Source organism: Opisthocomus hoazin, chromosome 4, assembly GCF_030867145.1.
Source record: "Opisthocomus hoazin isolate bOpiHoa1 chromosome 4, bOpiHoa1.hap1, whole genome shotgun sequence".
Lineage (NCBI taxonomy): Eukaryota > Metazoa > Chordata > Aves > Opisthocomiformes > Opisthocomidae > Opisthocomus > Opisthocomus hoazin.
The window spans coordinates 20,777,648-20,802,238 of NC_134417.1; the positions used below are offsets into that span (position 1 = coordinate 20,777,648).

General features: G+C 44.5%; 1 protein-coding gene across 5 annotated transcripts in view; it reads left to right on the forward strand.

The window, feature by feature from the left end:
• Positions 1–24,591, forward strand: part of GNB4 (G protein subunit beta 4) — a 78,359-nt gene that overhangs the window by 36,532 nt on the left and 17,236 nt on the right. Inside the window, exon 1 of one of the 5 annotated variants that reach the window (XM_075418294.1) lies at positions 7,364–7,386. The exons of 2 other annotated variants lie outside the window; for them this stretch is intronic. The gene's annotated coding sequence lies outside the window, so the exon portion shown is untranslated. Of the gene's footprint in view, positions 1–7,363; positions 7,387–8,144; positions 8,247–8,881; positions 8,976–24,591 lie in introns of those variants that run through there. 2 more of the 5 variants (XM_075418290.1, XM_075418291.1) reach the window with 2 other exon arrangements.

Genomic DNA, 24,591 nt, shown 5'->3' on the forward strand with positions numbered 1-24,591 from the left:
CAATTTCCTTTTGGGAATTTTTCCAAAGGTACTTGATATAAGCAAATGTCTCTGAAAATAAGCTGTGGACACGCTACAAGGTTCACTTAGAAGTCTTTTCTGAAAAAGACACCTCTGTGTCTGCTATAGTTTATACAAGACTGTATAACTTTATCAATTCCTGACCCTTTGTCCCTGTCTGCCACTCAGCTCCACGACTCTAAACCAGCCTTTTATTCTTTGGAGTAGTGGAAACCTTGGGGTTTTTTCACGTTTGTTAATGTATTTGCCAAGATACTCGGGACTTCTTTGCAAAGTTGCTACTGCTCTGCTGATTGACATTCAGCATGGGCAGGCAGAGCAGGCCAAGGAAAGAAGCAAGAAGCCAGAAAGGAAAAAAAACCTTCAAATTTTGAGCTGTTGTTCCAAATGTCTTTGAATCAGCAGCTCTGGGCTCTTCCCAGCACTTGAAGGAATGCCAGTTCAGTACAGGGAGTGAATAAGGTGTGTGCGGGGGCGACTGCTTTTCTGTCAGTTGTGAGAAGCGTTATTTTTAAAAGTGCCTTTTTTTTTGCTAGCATTACAGAGGTTTGCATGGTTCAGAGGAGCTAGTCATGGTTTACGGAGGCTTTCTTGTTTATGGCCTGTTGCCCAGTCAAATCCAGCCCAGGTCATTAGTGATTAGAAACTGTTACCATGTTAACATAGTCTAATGGATGATGTGAACTGTGCCCGAGTCCAGTTTCTAGCAGAAAAAGCATCACAGAAACCAGTATTGCCGTTGTCCCTAACTGACTCTCTCGCAAGCAGAGGGGGACGGAGCAGTGCCAGCGGGTTCATTCGGGGCAGAGCTGAGCTGAGGCATGCAGCTGAGCGCTGTTGTAGCAAGCTTCCTCCGCTGCTGCACATCCTTCCCTTCTCTGCAAAGAGAGAACATTAGCCTGCGAAGCTGTCAAGCTGATGCGTTCCCCGGCATTGAAATGACACGCAGTGAAAACAGGCAAGCAAAATGAACAAAAATAAGGAGCACCTTGGCTGAGGAGCACTGATATCTTCGGGTAAAAGATACACAGAAGAGCGTGAATGGTTTCATTCAGAGTTTTGGACCAAAGCCCCATGTATATGTGGAAAATCATTAACACACCATTAGCAAGCATGTGTTAAAATGGAAATTACTTTTTTATTGTAATCTCTGATTTTGTAATGGTTTTACTGCTTCTTTTTTGCATTTTGCTTATTTGGACTCCCGTACTGGTCATTTTCACTTTGCTTATATTTAATTTCACTCCTTTGTTTGCTCATTTGTTCTTCTGAAAAGCTCTCATGTTGAGTGACTTGCGCAGCAGCAAGGGTAGAGGGCAGGCAGGTGGGCAGGCAATCTGAATTCTGAGATTTGGCTCTGCCACTGGCTGCTTGGCAAGCTGTTTACACCACTCCGTGCCTTACTTTCCCACAGAACGAGACTCATAGTTGGAAGAACAGTTTAAAATCTTTCACAAAAAAGAACTGTACATCTACTAGTGCTATTTACTGAAGGAAAACACAAATGAAACCAAGTATTTTATTCCATGCGCTCCTTAAAGCGTATGAGTTGATTTAGCCCAGTAAGCCTCTGTTCTTCATTTTCCTTTCCTGAATTAGATCTAAATGTTGAGTCATTATTGATGTACACATCCAAACCACTGTAGACGTCTCAGCTAAAAACTCCAAAATGTTCTAGATTCTTCAGCCCATTTAACAGATGTGATATGCAAGTAGCAAATCCTAATAACTAGTGAAACACAGTTATAGTACAGATCTGAACTGGCACTGCAGCGAGTATGTATTGCTCTCTCCTTAAACTTCCATGTTCTCTTTATTCCCTCCTCCCTTTTTAATTTGGATAAAGTGTCCACCAACAGGGCACAGTAGTTTGTTAAGGGCACAGATGCTGTATAATTTTATATTATTTAGTGTCTTACAAAACAGTTGCAGATAACAATAGAAATAGTCTTGTTTTTCTGCCTAGGCCATGGTGCCATTTCCAGTATCGTTAATTCACTATAACTGAAACCCTTTTCCCTGGGGAATGGCTGGGGTCATAGCAACAATGTTGATGCAGATACAGGTGAAGAGCCAGCAGCAGCCGTAAGCCGAACAGCTGACTAAAAATGGTCTCTGTCTCTCTGTAGGCCTGGAAACCCAGCCTCTTGTATCAGATTTCCTCATTCATGACCATGAAACTCTTCAGGTACTAAAAATCCTGTAAGTTAAATGGCAAAACTTAAAAATGGCAAGCTTGAGTAATATGCCTGACAACTCAGTGTAAGCTCAGACTCAAAGTACAGAGGAAGGTGAAATATATCTGTAATTAGTCTAATATGCAACACTTCAGTGAAAATTTCTTGCTGCACTGCACCTGGAGGTTAGCTTAGATTCCAAAACTGAAGAATAAATAATCTTTGCCATCTTTACCGTAATGCAACTGCAACTCACTGAGTTAAATCCTTAGTTCACTTGCTGATCTTCATCAAAGCGTTTTCCAGGGTGACACCCGGTAGCTCGGTAGTCTGCAGTCTGCAATTAGCAACGTTGAACTGTGTTCAGTGGGACAGAATTGTGGTTGTGTCCAGTGGGGTTTGGCTCTGTAAACGCATTCATTTGCTGGTAGCACTATGAGAATACATATAGTAAAAAATATTACACCTATTATTTTCTACGGTATTGGGTAGCAGTGGAGTGGAAGAATCTTTCCTGAAAAATGTGAAAAGTAGTTTGATTTTTTTGTGCTTGGAAACTAGCTTATATTTGTAAGAATTTCTAAAGCTACTTAATGGACCTGGTCATGCTTTTTCAGTTGGCTTTCTGTCTTGTTCCATGAAAGGGCCAAACAATCTTTGAACAGACCGAATAAAATATTTCTTGTATATAATACTTCTTTAATACTTTTTTCTTCCAAATTCCACACTCTTCTACTACCCATGTCAATTACTGAATGCTTTGTTAAGCTCCTTTCATGACTATTCACATTTTCTCTTTCGTCTCCGCTCATTCCACTTTATACCTGGAACACAACTTTAATGTACATTACACTCTCTATTTGTTGGAGAAGTAACTGAAAACTCACAAAAAATGATCACTTGCTGTTTTGTGCACAGCTAACCAATCCTTGTTTGCTCCCTGTTGCACGCACGGTAAAATTCTTGGGTTTAGGATTAGGTTAGGTATACGGTAAAGTAATTGTAATTTCCAGAGCGGGATCTAGAAAATACCATTCATAATAGTTAGGAGAAGAGCTATTTGGCTGAAAAGGGTTGGGAGATTTTTCAAACTGAGAGTTAAAAAGGGATCTTCATTGTTTCTGCCCCTCCCATCTGCTGTTCTCTGCAGCTGAAAATGGGGCAGAAAGCCAACATCATGACATTTGAACAGACAGCAGTTTATGGAAGCGTCTATTACAATTCCACACCCACACCCTTGGTAGAAAGGAGCCTTCTCCCTGGGCATTTCAAGCAAAGCTGCTGCCAGAGAGTTACAGCTGATGTGAGGCTTCGTCCCCTGAGTCTGGGATTTGTAGGCAGACTCTTAATTTTTTCTATGTAGGTTTTAAATACAGATTCCCCTTCCTCTGCTTGCTTATTGCTCTCTCCCTCCAGAAGAAATCAAAAGAATTTCCAAAACACGCTGTAGAGTCTTCTCAGCTCTCGTGTGCCATTATTACAAGTGGGTTGGACTGCGGCATCTGAGAACGTGCAGAAGCACAGTGATTAATATGAGCATTGCCTTTTACCTCACTTAGTGATCTTAAACATTAGTGAAATACCTTGCAAATTACAGTAAGCACGTGAAACCCACTACTGATCTCACAGGGTTGCATCTGGTCTTAGAAGGGACCAGTACAGATCAAATGGCGTTTTCAGCCCGTTTGATTTTTGTTGCTGTTCTTTTATGATAAGCACTTTTAGGGTTCCATGAGTGTCCTTCATCATTTTGTCTGAAAGAAATATTAATATATATTATTCATAAAGACATGCATACATATAGGCCATGCATAAAGCATCTATGCATATATATCCACTCCCCTTTCTTCTATTTAAATAGTGTTCAGTGATTGTTCTGTTCTTTTTAAAGGATGAGTCACCTGGCTCACTCTGGAGTTGGGAATGGAGACTCAAAACCGTAGGTGCACAACGACCCAACTGGGTAGCTTGATCAGTTGTTTTACTGGACCGCAAAAAGTAAATGCACTCTCTGACATCCACTGTTTCTTCAGTCTCCTAAACAACAAGAAAAATATTACTACTGTTTTATTTCTGTTACCTTCTTTTTCCTTGATTTTTATTTGAGTTAAATAGTAGAGAATAAGCGTGTAGATATAAAAGGAACTGAATTATGCTGGATTGGCAGCCCTAGAAACTGAAGTTCACTGTTTCCTGGTCGAACACTAGGAAAACACAGCAAGGACACTCCATTCCACCTGCCCAGTTACCCAGTGATCCAAAGACCAGAGCCAGTGGTGAGCAGCTACCACAGTCACCATATCCATTCTTTCCTGGACTTCTGGAGAGACCCATACCCACCATACCCAGTGTGAACTGAACTGCCACCTTAGATGCATTTCATGTCGAGCATCAGCTGGTGTGCAGGGCGATCACTGCTCCTTGGTGCTGTGAAAGGTCACCCATACGTAAGCAGAGCCACTGACAGACTGACAAAAGATGATCTGTCATGCTTCGGTTGCGCGGCTGAGCAAGTGGAGGGTTCTTGAAATGAATGAATGTTAGACTTCAGTAAGAACAAAACCAGGAGTTTGAAGGTAGAGCAGTAAATAGTCCTAAATATTTAGGAATTGAGGAAGGGATATATGAAGGTGGACATGTTTTCCCATCATGTATATAGAATATAAAGAAAATATGTGTAATCCCGCTTAACAGAGCAATTAAAATAGATCAGTAAATTAGGCGAGCTTTTAAGTCTCTGGCTCTTCATAAGGCTTGAATAAAGAATGCTGTGAGATTGCTCACTTATTAGTAAGGGGTTAATCACCATTTTAATTTCTAGATCTGAAGAGAAAGATGGAAATGTAAGGGGAAAAAGATGTAGATTAGCATATCTCACCTGAATAGCTACGTGGATTGCAGCAGCAGAAATGCTGTCAGACATAAACAAAGAATGAAGACAAAACAAAAGGGAAGGGTGCATACTGCGGGAGCGGTCTGATTTAACCAACGGCAAAAGCAACGATGAAAGGAAACCAGCATTGCCATTATAGAGGTGTCAAGAAAGTGGATTGCTACATCGATAAATTAATTCTTAAGTCTGAAGGCGCAATTTATTTTTTTTTCTTTTGTTTTCCAAAAGTCAGTCAAAGGGGTGGTGTGACTGAGTCATCCCAGTGGAGGGGATTCCCTCTGGATCTTTGTCTCTTAGTTATCTGGGGTTTCTGGTTTTTTTGATTATTTGTTTTCTTCTTTAACTCGTCTCCTGAACAAACATGATCACTTCATGTATATCCTGAAGTGTTTTGGGAAGGAATTAGATAATGAAATTTGGGGGCTTTCTGGAACACAGAAAGTACCAGGCTGACAATGAACTCTGCATTTCTCTGAAACCAAGAAAAGACACGGAGAGACTTTAGCGGTATTTTTAGCCATTTAGATTATACGTGTGCCTGTCCATCTTTATGCCTTTTGGTCTCGGACCCTGCCAAGACTGGGGAGGTTTTTAGAAAATGTCTCATTGCTTCCTAGTACCCGTTCACTGTACTAACACGCAGAGTTTCACAAAATTTCCATCAAAAGGGTGTTCAGGGTGCTGCTGGGCTGAGGTATTTGGTTGCAGCTGAATCAGCACAATCTCCAGACAGGTTCCCTTCCTCTGCCTTCCCTTCCGAGATGTTTCAGACTCATCGGGCAGGAATCCAAGCACTGGGGGCGTCCAGTAGCATTTAATCTATCAGAAACCAAAGTTGCTGTGTTGGCCGTGGTAACTCATAACTCAAAGTGAACATGTTAGACAAACTGATCTAGATATTGATTTTAAAACTCAGCTGGCACTGTATCTCAACATTGCTCTTTCACTGCGGAACAAATTGATTCCTTATATAAATTCTAAAAGAATACGAAGCATATTGCGTAAGACTGGCTCCATTAGGGGTAGCTCTGATTTTGCATATGAAACCAGTGATCAGAAGCAGAACTGGATAAAAACTGGTTGTGAAATGTTGCCACTAGCAGGACTGGGGATTTTTTGTTTCACGAGGCATTCCTAACTTCTTCATATAATAAATGACTAAACAGACTACACAACAGGTGAGATGAGTTTTATAAAGAGGGGCAATTTCTTTAATTTCTATCGGTTGGTCTAAGAAAAGCTATTCCTCCATGCAAACTTTGCTTTGCTGTTAGCCTTGGACCACCACAGCCGCAGCAACGGCACTCCGGCAAGGCGAGTTCCCCTGCTGAGCACCGTGTCTGCAGGCTTCATTTTCCCAGTCTGCAACTGAAGAAACAAATTCCCTGTCTCCCAGATAAGCAGTGAGGATAAATCATGTAATTTTTATAAAATGTTTTAATTTGCTCCACTGGAAGGACAAAGACTGATAATGTCATAGTATGTACCTCCCTAAATACCATCCGAACTTCTCTGGGGCTTTGCTTACTGCCTGTGATTTTCCAGAGCTTTTCAGAACAGAAGATGAGAAACGATGTGCTCATTCTGGGACCGCGTCTTGTCAGAAATCACTACTCAGAGGTCTGGAGATTGATTTAAGAAAACTGTAAGGGAGCAAGCATAGTTTAAGGGAGAACCATCCTTCTGCCAATTTCTCCCTTTTTATAAAAAGCTAAGCTACTTACACAGTGATACAGTGACTCTGAGAACAGGTTTTTTCCTCTTCAAGCACAGTCCAACGAACTCAAACCCACACCTTGTTGATTTTTGCTGCGTGATCACTCATTAAATGCAAAGCAAACACACTGCCGAATGCCATCTGTCCTTTGGGTAGACGGAGGACAGATGTATTGCAGCGCAGGAAAGCACAATGTAGACTTTGCAACCAGGACGAAGCTATTAAAATAGTAGGTTTGAGTCAGTTGAGGGAAGTGCACAAATGTTTTTTAAAACGGATTTAAGGTAAGCAATGAGCTGTTTCATTACAGCGCGTACTGAATGTTCCAGTTACGTACTATCATTGACACTGAGCCATTCATCAGTAATACACCAGTGGCTCAAAGGTCGCTTTACCCACAGTAGTCACGATACTCCTGAAGTTCTACAAAAATCTTGAGCCTCCGGTGTGGCAGACGCATGCTGAGAAGATGGACGATGCACGCGTCTCATCTTCAGTGTTGGAGCCCTGACCGGGGCTGCCGTGCGCTGGCTGCGCGGAGGCAGTGGCTTCTGCAGAGGTGTCCCTGCGGCACCAAGGTCAGTGGGGCTGGCGGGACGCGGGGACAGGGTGGCCGGAGCACCCCACGAGTTAGCTGCTCCGTGTTACCGTCACGTCTCGCCTGGGCTGCCATGGTGGTTTGGCAGTTGGATGGCAATTTGAGCATCGGGCATGGAAGGGCAGCCGGCTGCGCCCGGAGACCGATGCACCCTGGACAGGCAGTCCCTGAGGGTCGTCCCGCTTGGCGGGGTGAGGACGGGCGCGCCGGTAAGGGACGGGATGCCGGGTGGCAGCTCTGTGGGGAACAGCCAGCCAGAGCTGCGCGTCCCTTCCACCGCATCGCTTCCACCTCGCTCGAAGGCGATACCCGTCACGCCTCGGTCCTTCCTCTGCAAAGTTCGGCGGAGTCGTCGGACGGCAGCGCCGCAGCCCGCGGGGCGCCCAGGGCGCGATGCCACTTGTACCGACCCGGTCCGCGAAGGCCAGGGCTGCCCCGCGGAGCAGCCGAACGCGGGCCCTGCCCCGACACCTCTGAGCGGCTCGGCGGGCTCCCCGCAGCCCCGGCCGGGCCAGCCCCTGCCGCCCCAGGCCCTGACACCAGGCTTCCGCTCCCCGGCACCGAGCGGGGCCGCCCTGCTGCGGCCGAGGGGCCCGGCCCGGCCTCGCCCCGCCGCCGCCGGCCACGGGCAGGGCTGGGCGGGCCCGGGCGCCGGGACCTCGGCGGCGCTGTCGCTTTAAGCGCTCTGACGTCAGCGCGGCGCAGCCATGGCAACGGCCCGTCACGTTGGCTGGGGCCATGCGGGAGGGGGAGGAGTTTCTCCCGCCGCGACCGAACGCCATGGAGGCGGCTTGGTGACACCCGCGCGGACCGGACCGTTACCCGGCGGCGAGCCGGCAGGTATTTCCCGCCCGGGCCGCAGGACGGCCGCGGAGCCGGGCCCCCGCCGGCGGGGGGGGTCGAATCCTGCCCGGCGGGCGGCTCTGCCCGGCGCCCGGGGCTCGGCGGGGCCGCCCGGGGGCGGCGGCTGGTCCCGCGGGGCGGCCGGCGGCGCCCCCTCCTCTCCTCTCCCCTCCCCGGTGCCGGGGAGCTCCGGCCGGGCTGCGGGGGGCCGCGGGCCTCCCTTCCCCGTCCGGCGGCGGCGCCGCCCGCCCCCGCGCCGCGCTGGCTCGGCCGCAGGCGGGGCGAGTAGCGGGGCTGCGGGCGGGCGGGCGGCAGCCGCTCGGGGCCGGGCGGAAGGTTCCAGCGCGCTTCCCGCCTGCGGCGGCGCTGCTCGGGCCGCGGAGCCTGGGCGCGGGCTCGGCCAGGCGGCGCCTCAGCGCAGGCCGGGCGGGCGCGGAGCCCCCCGCGCACGGGCGCAGGGCCGCTCCGGCGGGAAGCCCCGGCGTCCCCTCCGCTGCCGCCCGCCCCGCCGGACCCCGCCCCGCCCCTGGCGGGCGGCCCCTTCCCGCGGCGGAGGGGGGCGGTGAGCATGGGCGGCACCACCGTGCCGCAGCGCCGGGGGGAGGGGGCGGCGCTCGGCGGGGAGAGCCCAGCCGCAGCGGGGGGTGAGGGCGGAGGCGGCCGCGGGCGTCGCCGCCAGCAGCGGCTCCGGCCCGGGCGGCAGCGCCGCTGCGATCCCGGCGGCAGGTAAAGTCCCGCCGCGGGGGCTGCGCTTCCAGCCGGGCGGGGGGGGGGGGGTCCGCTCTGAGGCGGCAGCCGGGTGAGGGGCGCGGTCCCGCCTCGGGGTTGCGGGCGCCAGGGTCCGCCGGGGCGGGGGGGTATCGCCGGCTTTCCGTCCCGTTCCCCCCGCAGCGCGGGCAGCCCGCCGCGCCCAGCCTCCGCGGGAAGGGAGGTGCCGGGGCCGGGCTGGGCCGCCGCGGCCTCGGGGGAGCTCCCCGGAGGTGGGGGCGGGCGGGGGAGGCTCATCAGCCCGGCCTTTTCCCGGGCCGGGGGGCGAGGAGCGGGGCGGGGGGGACCGTGGGGCCCGCAGCCCTGGCGCTGCGCTTTGCGGGAGCGGCCGGAGGCGTTGGCCGCGGGGAGCTCGCCTCGGGCCGAGGGGCCCCTGCGCGGCGGGGCGGCGCCTCCGGGTTGCCGGGGGGCGGCGAGGACGGGCCCGGGGCTGGGGATGAGCGGGCGGGCGGCGGGGGGGTGCCGCTGCCTTCACCGCGGCGTCGGCGGGGCCTGCGGCCTGGCTTTGAGCCTCTGTGCGGCTGGCGGCAACAGGCGGTGTCCAGGTTTGTGGAATGTGTTTTCTTTTTTTTTTTTTTAATTTCTGGATCTATCTAGAAGGTGTTTGGGTTTCAGCATTCCATAAATCTGTCTTGCGGCAAGGGGCCGTGACCCGGGCGCGTTGCCTGAGCGCTGTGACAAGGGTGCATCTGAAGTACCCCCGTCTTTAGGAAAAACGCGGAGTCATCAGGTGCTTTCTGTGTCGTGCTTGGTGGGTGTTGCTGGTTTCCACATCCAGGTTTTTTTTACAAAATCTTTTTTCATTTGCACTCATTGCTGAGGTTATCAGCTGCTTTAATTTTTAGTTTGGTCTCTGCTGGAAATTGTGCAAAGCATTCAAATTGCTTAGGTCTGGTAGAAAACAAGTTTAGTTTATGGTGCAGTATTATCTGAATTAGTGCAAAATAAGCCTCCAATCTGTTCCCTTCTTTTGATTATACTGTATACATACGTAATTACACATACAGTTATGTATGTTGCCTTTTATTAGACTCATTATTGTAGCTTGGAAAACACAGGATTTTCCAGGCCAGTTTTCAGTTCTGAAATAAGAGCATCATACGTTTCAAAACTAAGTATGAGTTGAGGTAAAAATCGCTTAGAGCTTAATTTGATTATATATAATCAATTTCTGAAACAACAGACTAGTAGCTGTTCTCTGCTAGATGGGGGTATTAGGAAAGAAGAGAAAAGATTGGCAAAGTGGTCTAGAGAGAGGGAACAGGTAACCAATCTCTAAAACCCCCTATAAAAGCATTGGGAGAGACGAAAACTGTGGGTTTTTGAGTCTGGTAGGTTTGATGTGTTCGGTGGAGTTCTGTGTGTTAGTTTGGTCTCTGCTTTGAAAAATGTTTTGTCCATTTTCTGCCGAGAGAATGAACCGAGAGAGCAGCTCGATGGCTCGGTGAGAGGCGGTTCCCGTGGTAGCTGGGTGCTTTTCCTCTTTTGGCAGTTGTCAGTGCAGACTCGTTCTCGTTAACAGGGGTTGCCGTGCTTCACCTACAGAGTTAACTGCGAGAGCAGGTGATGTGCTTTCCACAATTTCATGTACTTCCCTAAGTATGAATAGAGGATCCAAAGATTTTTCATAGTTCTTGTTGGGAGTAAGTGGCCTTTGGAGTTGTAGTGGGAGTACTGGGGGACGTGGGCCTGCAAAGTCCTAAAGCTAAAAAAATTAGAGCTGCTCTCTCACTTCTACTAGAAGTAGTGGAAGTGATGCAAAAGATTATCACTAAGCCAACAATTAAGTGACAGATTGAGTAGATGTAATTACTGGTTAAAGTTGGGGAAAGTCTGAAGTAATGTTAACAGGGACAATAAGTGATAAATGAAAACGAAACAAACCACATGACAAACCCTTACAATCCTGAAAGTCTTTTAATGGGAATCTTCAGTGGGTTTTTGCAATGTTTGTGTGTGATTCTTAAGCACGATAGCTGTGGTGAAGTTAATTTGTGCTTCCAAAGAATAGACTGATTTTATCTTGAAAGAAGGGGGCTAGGAAAAAGAGGGAGACCATAAATATATCCGTATGTCACACTGTGTGTCTAATGTGCAAAATGTAGGCATTACTGACTTATGTATTATTTGTTTACAATTAGCAGTTTTTATAGTGGATAACATAGGTAAGATTTAACAATATCTTTCACCTGTTAATCATGAAAAATGTGAGTTTCAGGGTACAGGGCTGTCTCTTTCTGTAGTGTTGAAGTGGTACAGCAAACAGCAGGTGTGCAATCTCTTGTTCAGCCCTTTCCTGAGCGCTTGAAAAGTTGGTCTCGATAGACTGCTCAGGTCATTTAAATCTTAAGTGGAAGACTGTTGGTTATGAACAGCATCTGTTATGTTGGATAATGAAAGTTTCAACTATGTCTTCATGTTGCTTAGTTGAGTACTAATATATCCAGTATTTAATTTGTCTGAGTATTTTAGTTTTCCAAACAGTTTCTGAAGAAAAACCTGGGACTCAAACCTCATCAAAAAACCTTGCAAAAATTTTCTCGAATGCAGAACTGTGCATATTTCTCTCCTAGAACATTATGCAGCTTCTAAAAATGCCACAAAATTTATGAATGTAAGATTTTGAAGGTGAAGTAAGATACAAAAAAAAAACTCCCACAGTATGCAGTGCATTGTAAATCTTCCTCAGTTACTGTCTTCTCTGCCACAGGTGTAAATTAAGACTGTTGCATCACTGAAGACAGGGTCATTTGATTGATTGTTTTTTATCTCAGGTGTCACTGTAAAAAGTCTCATGAAACTAGTAAGAAATTCAGAATCTCTGAGCTTGATGTGCAGTGCTTGCTCATGGAATGTAAGTACTTAGGAACAACGATAATGTGGTGATTGTGTTTTGTAATTAATACTGACTGAAAATATCAGTGCTCAGTTTAATGTAATTCCTAAGTGCCTGGAACTTGGTTTTTAGAAAGTATGCATAGTATTGCTAATCAAGAAAATATTTTTTAACTTCCAGCAAAATTTTTCTCTCCTTTAATTGGATGCAGATCTGTCACTTATTTCATCTTCTGAAGTGTATAATTAAATTTGGTTGTTATTGTTTTGTTCTTGTTTGAAACCTCTGTGTTTTGCAACCCACTTTTGTAATAGAATTTGTGTGAAAGATGCTAAACAGAACTGAAGCAAACGATCACGACAAACATGAACGTGCGCTCTTCTCTTAAGGTTGTGGTTTGATGTCTGATACTAGAGCAGCGAGCTTCATATAGCACTGCCTCGTGTTATCTAGAAGGCTCTATAAAGCTGCAGCTTTAATTTAAAAAAAAATCTGCACTGTTTAGGATTGTGTTAATGTGTTCAGCAGTGTGTGAACCACGAAACAATCCACCTTTGCGGAGAGCCTGAAGCAGAAGACTGAGGGGTGAACTTCTTAATGTTCTGAATGCATGTCAGCTTGGATGCCGTCAATGATACTTGAGGTTCTTGAGTATTATGAATTGCTGTAGTTAGTGTGGGGAAATCCCAGAATGAGAAGATGAATGAGAACTTCTCTGAAGGTTTTTAAAAAACAGAATTAAAACAAATATGGATGGACATCGACTAGCAATGAGTTATGCTATTGAGTGGAGGCAGTTTCATTTCCTTTAAGTCAGCTTCCAAAAGTCTGTGAAATGCTGACATGCAGTAAAATAAAGTCTGATTCAGTTACTGTAACTCTTGCAGTTTTGCCTTCTGAAAGAACTTGAACTGGAAAGGAGGGGAAATATAGAAGAATCTGATCATAATATAGAGCAAAAGGCACTTTCAAGTTCCACGTGTTACGTAGAACATTAGTTGTTTGGAGGCAAAATAGGTTTGCCAGTTTGCAAAATCTGTAGTTTTCACCTCCTCATATTAGATCTCAGACCAATATTAATCATACGGATTTTCAGTGTAAGCCAAATGTTTCAGTCATTGTGAATCCTACTGTTTTGAAACGTTAAAAAAGCTGAGTAATGTGAAGATTCAAATTATGGTATAAGATTTTAATTTTCAAAGGGGGCAGGGGAACAAAATGAAATAATCAGATCAATCTCAGGATTGAATGTGTTTATTAAATGGGACTGAAGGCCTTGGAGCTGCGCTCGATGACTGGTTTGACGCCTCTGCCAAACAAATAACCTCCTCGCAGTTAGTGGTGGGAGCTCCTGGACCTGTTCAGTTGGTTTTCATAGGGCAGTTTCTCGTTCAGGTGTTCAGCATGTGGTCTAGCACAGAGCACCCAAGCAGTTTCAGGATAACTTGATGATTTGATTCTTGTTGGGTTGATTTTTTTATAAATTTTTGCTACCCTATGTATTTTTTTTTTACTGTCATGATTGTATCTAACATAAATTGCACTCGTCATTTTCTGTGTATATATTAAAATGCAATTAATGTGGTATTTGTACACGTTTAAAGTCTTGCATTAAAATTAAAGATGCTTGTTCACAATCTATTGTTACAGCACAGGTGGTATATGAAATTGATCCGATTTAAAAATATTTCATCTGAGTGTTTTTCTGGCGATCCTTTCTGTCATGACTGCTTGCTGTAAGTGATCGTTCATGTAAACCAATTTTATCCCTAGTTTGGAAAAGGAAGACATTTTCCTTCCTGCAGATTCTTCATTTAAGTTGAGCTTCATTGTTATTGAGCTGGAAAAAAATATTCAGATTGCATATATATATATGCAATGTTTGTCAAAATCTGATTTAACACACTGTAAATTTAGAGCCTCAGTGTATATCTAGGGACTTTGATCAGTTTTGGTGATTGGAGTTAAAGATTTTGACAGTGCAGTGTAATGTCAGAATACTAAAAAATTAATAAATCTGTGATATATTAGGTTGTAGATAGGCTTATTCTATAAAAAGCCCCCGCCTTCCCACTAAAATTATAAATGAGGTTTAAGCAAACATATTTATCTTGTGTTGCTATGTGAGAATGTAAACTGGAATCCTTTCCTTTATATGTGCGTGTTGGTGGTGGGAAGGAAAGAAAAGTAAAAGAGCTGATCATGTTTTGTAGCAATCTCAACGTTAGGTACACTAGGCAGGCTTCACAAAATGGCACAGCAAAGTTTCCAAGAACACATTAAGTCCAGATGCCCTAGGATTTCAAGAAACTAACAGTGATGTTAGTACCGTTCTCTTTCCATTGGGTCAGTAGGAAGGACATAGCAGGGATGTTGGGTGCTCCTAAGAATCTTGGGGGAGAAGAGCAGTGGTCCACAAGGAAGTGTTGCAGCATTTTATAGGATAATAGATGTCTCTCTTTAATCTTACCAACACTTGTGGGGCAAGAAACTTCTCTATTGTTGTTGCTCTTTCTAGTAGTTTGGAGTCAAGGTCTCTAAATAAAAGACAAAGTATGGAGATGGAGGTGGCCAGGAAGTAAAACTACTGTTTTGGGTGCTACAAACACAAGCTTAATCTCTATGATACTCAACAAAAAAGGGGAAACTCATCTTTTGTTTTAGAAGCAGCCCAAAACGGGGAGCTGGATTATTTTTTCTTGTACAGCAGGATACAAATGTAGTGCAAGTCTAAAGTAGAAGTGCTGTAAATGAGTATGTAACGATGTCATCGCTTCGTTGCTGTTCCCCAGACTTTAGGAAAAGCAACTGATTGGGAAGGTCGGGAAGCAGGAAGTCATTAAGGCTTCCCCCCCCCCCATCTATTATCGTTTGTTACAAATGCAAATAGTTAGGCATCAAAATCCAAACACACGCTTTGAAAAGGAATGAAATGAAGAAAATAGACTTTTCCTAGTGGTATTGCGATTTTCTATTCTCAGATCTCTACAGAAACCTTGTGGCCCTGAATCGTAGACTTCATAGTAACTTTGGTAAGATGACAGCCGAAAGGCCAACATCCTAAGCAAACAGTTAAATTGGTTGAGAGTTTCATTGGTATGGCTGATGTTTGCTTTTTCATTGAGTCAGGTATCGTTTTGCTTTGCACTCAGCTTCTGGAAGCAGGAATTTAAGAACATTTATCTGTTTTTACTAATCTTTCAGTCACGATTGCTGAGGAAAACTCCAAAATGGTAATACGCGAATCCCACATATTAAAACCAAAAGACTTACACAAACAGCGTCTGCTCTTTGGTGAAGGCTAGAAGCAGAGACGATGTACTTCGCTCGGCTGCCGCTGACCCAGTTGGCTTTGCCTGGGATGTATTTAGAAGAACAGAAGTTTCAGTGGATTGGAAAGATCACCTCCAGCAAAGCAGGTTGTGGAGCCCTGGGCTCTCTTGTGGCCGCGATGCCTGGCAAATCCATTCCTGTCTATAACCGTAGGCTTCGTCTCCGCAGGGGAATTCTGCTATTTCTAACCTAGCGAGTGTCATGTGTTCAGAGAAAAGTTCTCATGTTAGAAAAAGCGACACTTTGGGGAAGACTGCTTTTAATGGGATTATTGTACTGCTTTGCTTCAGCATTTTGTTTCTCTTCCATCCTGTTCTGTTGGAAACTTAATCTAGGGCCATTTTCCTTCCAGTAGCCAGGTAGGTAATTTCTGACTTTTGGCCAATATACTGGGTATGTTTATGTGACCTGAATGTTTCTTTTTTTTGGAGGGGTTTGGGGTGTGCTCTGGTCCAAAGGAGGGCTACAAAAATGATCCGAGGGCTGGAGCACCTCTCCTATGAGGACAGGCTGAGAGAGCTGGGCTTGTTCAGCCTGGAGAAGAGAAGGCTGTGGGGAGACCTGATTGCAGCCTTTCAGTACTTAAAGGGAGCCTATAGGAAAGATGGGGACAATCTTTTTAGTAGAGACAGCGGTGACAGGATGAGGGGTAATGGTTTTAAACTAAAACAGGGTAGGTTTAGGCTAGATATAAGGAAGAAATTCTTTACAATGAGGGTTGTGAAACACTGGAACGGGTTGCCCAGAGAGGTAGTGGAGGCCCCATCCCTGGAGACATTCGAGACCAGGTTGGACAGGGCTCTGAGCAACCTGATCTAGTTAGTGGTGTCCCTGCTCGCTGCTGGGGGGTTGGACTAGGTGACCTCTAGGGGTCCCTTCCAACCCAAAACTTTCTATGATTTCTATGATTTGTATATTAATACATTGCAAGGGCATGAAAAATAATTAATCATAAGTTTAATTTACAACTTCCTTTTAACATAATGCCAGCTTTATCTAGATAGGTCTTATAAAACCTTTTATAAGAAAGGTTTTTATCTTACATAAAAGTTTTCTGCTAGATATAGTCAGTATGTTAAAAATACTTCTAATATAAAGACAGCCTTTGTTTTGAGAACCTTGCAAGTGTGAGGATAGTTAGAAGCACAGCGATATATATTGCTTTAACATAACATCTTCGCTAGGTATTTGATGTAGTGTCTTTTTTAAAAAATGACCATTTTAAAAAAGGTAATACTGCATGAGAAACATCAGAAGACTATAGATGAGATATATCAATCTCATCACAAGTGCTACCTGAAGTAGTTACACGGCGTATCTACTTTTAATCCCATACTTGCATTAGTAGGAGTGAAAAAACAGTACTTAGGGTTTTCACTTTCTAGTATGGGATTTCTAATCATTCAGTGGCTCTCTGTAAAGTGAGGTTTTTGATAGATTTTTAAAGGCCTATCATAATATGCATCTAAAAAAAAAATACAAACCAGAAAAAGCTGCTAAGGTAGCCTGAACTCTAACATGGAAGAGAACTTAATTTTTGTGGCTTAGAATCACAAATAATTGACCAGAAATGTATTGTGAACCAAAAGTAAAATTAAAATCAGACCTGAGGGCAATAGTTTTATCTGATCTTTGCATAATCAGTATAAAAAAGCAAATGTTTATATTCTCTTGTTTTCTTATGAAAGGGTACAGCTGTATGCTAAATGTTACAGCTGCGTAATTATGTGAGCTGCATAATGCCTCGCTGTAACTTTGGTACCAGGGAGTATGTGTGTGGTGCTGAATGGTGAGGAGGAGGGAAGGCTGCTGAAGACTATGTATAGATCAAATGCAGTTTTTTCCCCAAGCTGGTGATACATTTGAAAGGATGCAATGTGTATGTGTGACTGGTACTGCTGGGCTTTCTGCTCCTGAAGTGTGTAAGAACGCTCCACTTACAAAACCTGTCAGCCAGAAATTATTTCAGTCAAGTGAACAGTCATAGTAGTTGAATCGAGGCACTTCTCCTGTAGACAGTATTCGTTTCTCTTCATGTGTATCTTCTCCACTGACTTGAAACCTGACATTTGCTGTGTACTTAGTGCCTTTTGTGCATATTGTGCAGTCTGCACACTCTTAGGAAACAGGAGGCTGCTGAAGTAATCCTTTGTGCATGTAGGTGCCAGGCCTGGTTTTATATGCGTAACGCTGGCCCTACAAATGCGAGGGTACTGTGCTGCTTCAGTGAATGTCAATGTACTAGCCCCTTAAAAAATTCAAACTCATTTAGAGATGGATTTAGATGTAAGTGGTCTTTCAAAATTACTTTGAATTGTCACACTCTCCAGTACACTTCTCGTAGTGAAACTGGTTAGAATAGTTTCTGGGTGTGGTGTAGTGAGGAGGTAAATAACATTGTGAGTTGGCTCGCTCGGTGTCCGTGTCTACCTGTCTGCCCCCAAGAAGAAATTGGACTGGAACCACATCTGTCTGTCTTGTTGCTTAGGGTTCTATCTTTTTGCTTCATTAAGGCCTTTCTTGCCACGTTTTACGCTTTTTGAATTGCAAAACCAATAATAATTTGTTCAGTGATGGAGTGTCCTGTCAGTGAACCAAATTTTCACTAGAGAATCATTATTACAGTCACGAAAGACAACACAACTGAAATTTCACATGAAGTTCTGTTTGCAGGGAGTGTGATAAAAATAAATCTGTGCTTACGTACCAAAACATTTTGACCTGGAAACGAACATAATGAATGTAAGATGTTACTTTTGGAAAAAAACACTTTTTTGGACTGTGAAATATTCATGACTTTTAAAAATTCTTTCCTTCCTGTGCTTTTTTCAGCCTTGTGCTTAACACTGAATTTCTTTGTTTTTTTCTAGAATCTCATGTGTGTGGGCAAAGAAGAGTAGGGGCTTGCTGTACGTGTTTTCTGAATGTAGTTGGCTTAGACTTTAAGTTGCTTTTTAGAAATAAACTCTCATATCTCTGAGCTTAAGACACCGGTCTAGCGAACTGTCAACTTACTGTATAAAGAAGGGTGAAAGTCTAAAGTCACTGATCATTTTTTATTATTAAAATTCATAAGAGTTATTTCACTCTGATTTCTAAACTGCAGTTTCCTTTGTCTTATTTTGTGACTGCTGTTAACAAGCTCGTTATTTGTTGGTCTGTTTGTCTTCTGTGGAAACTGTAATCAAACCAGTGATCAAACGCAGAGATGCGTGGTGATCTGTTGACAACGGGTCGCCGTGCGGGTTTGCTCTCGCGTTCGCAAGCTGTGCCTGTGCCGTGCCGGCAGCGCTGGGGAGATGGCATTGACTTCTCGACCCAGCAGCGCTACTGCAAGACGCCTTCCAGCTGCTGCTGCCTCTGCTCTCCGCTGTTGGGGAACAACACTAAAGGTTGACCCAGTACTCAAGTCTGAAGGTGACCACGGATACTTGTATTTGTCTGACTTGAATTACTTCTGTTCGTACCTCCAAGTAGCTAGTGCAGTAAATACAGACATTTTTATGTGGCAGGCTGTATTTCAAAGTTACACCAAAATCACGGGCAGGCTGTATCTCAAAGTTACACTAAAATCACAAGCTGGTGACTGTGTGTGTATAAAGTGGCACGTATTTCTGTTCTTTCTGCTGTGCAGGGCTGTGCGAGGTGTTCTGGTGGAGGAAGGAAGGAGCAGTGTTGTTGGTGTGAAACTGCTTCTGCCACACAGTTCGTGGGTGGGGTTGTATTCGTGATGTAACTGCGTGGGGCATGGTGGCACACGAAGAGGCAGGACTACTTTCCTATACCCCTGATCTGCTGTTTGCTCCTGGCTCTCTGCTGTGACCTCTCCTTTCCAGCTGTACATGCAGTTTTGAGCACATCCATTCGTTGATTCCTTAAAACTGGGGATGGTGTGTCTGTTAGAGAAATGGGTGTTTAAATAAGTTCTGCTAATGCCCTTCCTCTCGAGAGGCGTTGGTTGATTATTTCCTGTTTTTGTACCGAAGCTATGATGGAGACGTATCGCTTTAAAACACTTCCAGAACGCGCAGAAGTGCAACAATAGCGCTGACCTCAGCGAGCGAGGTCGCACCCAGGCTGCTTCCTGTTTTCTGCCTGGGGAGACCGGGGGCCCTGGGTGTGGGGGAGCGCTCCCTCGTCCCCCCCTCTGCCTGGGGGCTCAGATGTCCCGGTCACAACACAATGAAAAATTAAAAATCCTAAGGAAAAGATTCAGCTGGGTTTTCCAAGTTTGTTTTCTGAATGGGAACCGTTTGTTTTTAACCGTTATTCTCTTTCTTTGCTGAAAGATGCCTGAGATGTTCTGCAGCTAATGCCCCCCTCAAGAATGTATGTTAAGAATACGGAAGGGAAGGAGATACACTGAAGAGGTGGAGAGAGAGAGAAAGAAAGACTAGGGTACACAGTGGCACAATTACAGCCCTTATATACTGTTATTTCAACTTAGGCCTCTCTCTGCTCCGGTTGAAGTGTTAGTTGACCAGTATAAAAGCTCCTTGCGTCGTTGTCTTTGTTTATTGATGCAGCACAGCTACAAATGGGAACAAAGGATTCTTGGGGAGGTGAATAGCTCTAAGGTCTCTCTGAGAAACAGAGGAGAGGCAACATAGGGCCAAGGTACAGTAAAAAATGGCATTAAATGTTTAATTTTCCTCAGTGGAGAGCTGGTGTGTGTGTGTGGTCCTCAGACATCTCTACTGTAGTAAATATATTATGTAAAATTCCAACTAAAATACTTTTTACATATGAAGATATGCAACTACAGTATAGTATAAATGCATTTATTTTAAATAGCTGTTGTGCAGGCAGAGATTTCACTTTATGTAGGGCTTTGTCCACTATATCAAAGTTTGTAGATTTTTGAATCATTGAATATGTCAAATCTGTTCCCTTCAGGCTGTAAGAAATAAAAGCTTGCTCTGTTTTTCTTCTCTGTTCATGGCTTTGAGGAAACATAAATGAGTGGGCAAAGCTGCTGAGGTCTTGATTAGTGTCACTAAATGAGGAAATATTTTATCAACATCTTCTCTGGCTCATCCTGAATATATGAAGTATTAGTCTGTGTGTGCTGCTGGAGCTCAGCTTCAGAGCCAGAACCCCAGGCCACCGCTGCTGAGACAGCAAAGCCTGCGTGCGCTGTCACCACTTACAGCAGACAAGCAGGTAACTTGACACAAGCAATTTCAGCATATAAGGGTTTTGTTGACTGAAGCCTGAATGTGTGTGAGTTACCAGTATAGCTCCCTTGAGAGAGATCTGGAGCCTTTCTTGGTGTCGTTTTCCTATAATTAGCAAAGTGCTATAGTTAGCATTCCTTATGTTTAGCCACCTGTGTGATCACTAGTAGGGATGATCACATGAAAGCTGTGTGAAACCTCTCTTACTTTCTGCTGTGAGATCTTGGTGCATAGGAGTTGAAAAACTGAGGTTGATAGGTATAGGTAAGTATTTAAATTCTGAAGGCCTGGTGTTTTGTATCAAAAAAAGATACAAATATCAAAAACTTGTATCAAAAAATTGATACAAAAATACAAAATTTGTATTTTTTTATGCAAATAATTTTTTTTATGCAAAACACCAGGCCTTCAGAATTGAAATACTTACCTTTACGTATCAACCTCAATTTTTCATAAAATTCTTGCCTAAATAATTCTTTAGTCAACAGCTCTTGAGAATCCAGTAAGGCAGACTGTTCTTTCTGCAGTCCCTTTAATCTCCATATATTTGGCACAAAAATAGCAGCACTTTGTTGTGGGGAGGGGCGTATTTACACTTCTCTGTCATTTTTTTTCCTCCTGTCTATATGGTGATTTTACATGGGAATAAGCTAAGCTTGCCGAGGCAAGTGAAAATGTTTTTTTTTTTTTTTTTCTTTTAAAGAAACCAAATTACTTACAGTCTTAGTTTGTAAACTGCAGTCTTTGCTGAGACAGAAATAGTTCTGCACTAAAGGTCTCTATCACTACATGCCTCACTATTCTGTTTCACGTAATCTGCCAAATATCAGCCCATTTCCTGGCTTTCCAGAGCTGCGTTGGCTCCCGCTCAGTGCTGTGGGGCTGAACACCCGGCGTCCCAGCTCGTGGAGGTGCGGTGGGCTGCCCTGCCGCCGGCCGGTGTGTCACACAGGGTCTGGGTGCCGTGAAGCTTCTTACGGCGTGTCCTCAAGTGCTTTCAGAGTGAGATTTTGCAGAGAAAAGGGTGTTTTTCCAGCCACAATGTCTGAGTCCACAGGTTGTAGAGAAAGTACTTCCGAGACGAGAACCTGTGGTAATTTGTTACTGCCTGCCTGTGTAATGAAGAATTAAACTCTTAGCAAGTGATGCTGCTACTGAGTCAGGAGTAGTGTAAGGGGTAATTTATCTGTGGAGCGCTCAAGCCTGCCAGTGGCATTCTTGTCACTGGATAACGCCGTGGAATCTGACTTCGTTAATTATTTTGCCTCGGGAGGCACTTTATTTTGGAATCAGTAAATTCGCTTGTACAATTCCACCGAGGAGAAAATTGTGCTGAGGCGCAGTTCAGCCTACAAACGATACTGCTTTTGTGAGGGCAGAGATGTGCCACCTTGGTTACACCATAGCTGTCGCTCGCAGCGAGCTCCCTGGGTTGTTGCCTCGGATGGGAAGCGTCTGCCGTCCTTGACCCCGTTTCCTCATCGCTGGGTGTCCTGCAGCGGTACACCCCCTGGCTACCAGTGCTATTAAAACGTCCTTCCCCTTCCTGTTGCTTGTCCCCTCGAGGCCCCTTTGCCTGATACTATTCGTAGTAACTCAGGCACATCGTGAGTTGCGTTTGAAGAGAAGCATCTGGCTGCTCCATCAGGGTTTCTACCTGTGAATGTTGAAAAGCAGATACCACTAGTATGCTGCACCTAAGGTAACTCAGAGTATTTTTTTTTTCTCTGATTAATTGTCTGTTAAAGTATTAATAAGTCAGGGAGGCAGGCATTATGTTACCTCCAGTCTCGTGAGATGGCGGGAGGAATCCTGACTATGTCTACGCATAGAGGTGCGAGAGCTGATGGCTTCGCTGTGTGCGTGGCCGAGTACGATACAGCTGGGCTCCTGGGGAAGTTCGTGTTTGGAATGAAGTATTTTCCAGGCTGTGGAGCAGGCTCCTTCCTGACTGTAGTATTTTGATCTTCCTGGAGAAGAGAACGGAACAGGCTTGTGTCCTTTGTAACCTAGTACAGGTTGGAGTTATCCACTGAGGTTTTCAGTATTTTCAGTATATTTTTCTGTTGTGTGAGGGAAAATGTGCAATACAGAGATCACCTCTGTTTATTTGCAATCCCTGTGAGCCAGCATTTAGTGTGATTATCCACTGGTAGCGTTGGGGAATAGCAGGGCTGCGGTGATGGCCTGCTTCTCTGCGCTGAGGACAGGTTTATAGGATGCAGCCTCTGCTTTGCCATTGCTGCCAGCCATCTCGGTTCTGGGTTCTAGGTGTGCTTCGCTGATCGTCTTGGGGATACACTTGTATTATGCATATATAATACACTTATAAGATTACAGCAAGTATATCTAGTCTGGATGATTGTCTGTGCACAGAACTACATGTTGACTATGGCTTCCTCTCTTTTCATCTCTTTTGACCATATCACTGTAGCATCAGAAACATTAAAAGAGACACAGATGCGTCTGCGTGTGCAGGTTCCAAGCACGTGCTTATCTTCCTGCATTGCTGTCGTGAGTATGGCATCAGTAAGGTGTTCACCCAGCAACTTGACAGGAGTTCAGAGGTGCTGCTTGCAGAGTTTGTGTGAATCTGGAAAAGCATTCATGAGAACTTCCTCCCTACCCACTCAATCTCTGTAATTTTCTGTGAGCACCTTGAAATAGTGCTTAAAAAAAATTAAAAATTCCAAGTGGAAGCATCTTGCTCGCGGTTCTGCTAAATACTTTATGGTGGATGATTACCTGAACACATGAGCAATTGTAGTGGGAGCTGCAGCCAGTCAGTACAACAGAGAGCATTGGATACGCTTTAGTTTAATGGTTAAACTGTGCACTTAGTTTGTTTGCTGTAGTGTCCTGGTGTTTATATATAGTTTAAAAATATCTCAGAGTTTGCCGTTTAGCTGCTGCATACTGAAAAGGAACTTTAATGCCTAAAGCTAGAATAATCTAGCTCTAAAATGAATCTAGATTTTGTAGAAATGTGTACGGGCTTGGAGACCGTTACATTCATTGAGGCATAGCTTGGCCTTGAACCACTGATACATTTCTGCTGAGCAGTAATGCTAATAAGCTTTCAAATTTAGAACATACTGATGTTGGGCTTTTAAACTAAAAAAAAAAATTATTTCCTTAAAAAAAGTAAGGAATGTCATTGTCCTGTAATTTGTTTAGGAACTGATTTTTAAGCTAAAGATGGGTAGGTGAGAAGGCTGCTGAAGCTGGGTTATGTCGGTGTAGGAACTTGCACAGGTATAACATGATTCAAAGCTGTTAACAGCTGTTTAGCTGCTGGCACTGCGTGACTCAGAAATGGCCTTAATGATCATCAGTACTGATATGAATGACAGTAAAGTCATTAACACTGACTTTATGGCTGAAGTGCAGCATGGTCATTGATGGTGTTTGAGTGCAGTGCTACAGCTAATTTTCTAATATATTCATAGTTTTACCTATCAATAAAAAAAAATGCCCTGACTTTAGCTACTTGTGACCAGCCATGTGTGCTTCCAGGTGAATAGTAATGGCGCTTTCTTTATGATCAATTATTCTCTGTGTTGGACTTTACAGAGCACTGAAGTGTGTGGCACATCACAGGGCAGAAGCTGACTTCCCTTCTCAGAAAGTTAGAGATACATCAACTTCTCTGTTAGGAATCTTTATCTTCTGTTAAAAATAGCATGCAAGACTGCTGAAACTTTGGCAGATACCACGGCTGGCTTGCTGTAGGCATTTGAGCCCCTGGTTTTGTCTGTATTACCTTTGTGTAGGTTCTAGAGCAAAAAAAGGCAAAACATTTTAGAAAGGGTATTTGGACACTGTCAGAACTGAAAGTGGGGCTATATTTCATAGAGGTATAGTATTCCAATCAAATATAATAAAATTGTAATTAAACTTCAAAGACTATAAAGGTATGTGATTAGCATGTATGCTAAAGTGATTACAGTTTTTAATGTGTGATTTTTGAAATCAGACATGAGTGTGGGTGACTTCTGTTTTATGCGTGCTGTGCGTTCAGCAGTGCGAAATTCTTCAGAAATAGGAAGATGATAGTAAATGAAGTAGTCTCGCAGAATACTCACATATGGATTGCGGTTGAACAGAGCGTAGGTTTAAGGAAGAGAAGGGTGTGAACTTCATACTGTGCTTATGTGTCGCTGAAAATGTTGGTTAGACCTTCTAAGTGACCACTGCGCTCTTACTGATCAGGGTGTGTTTTGGTTTG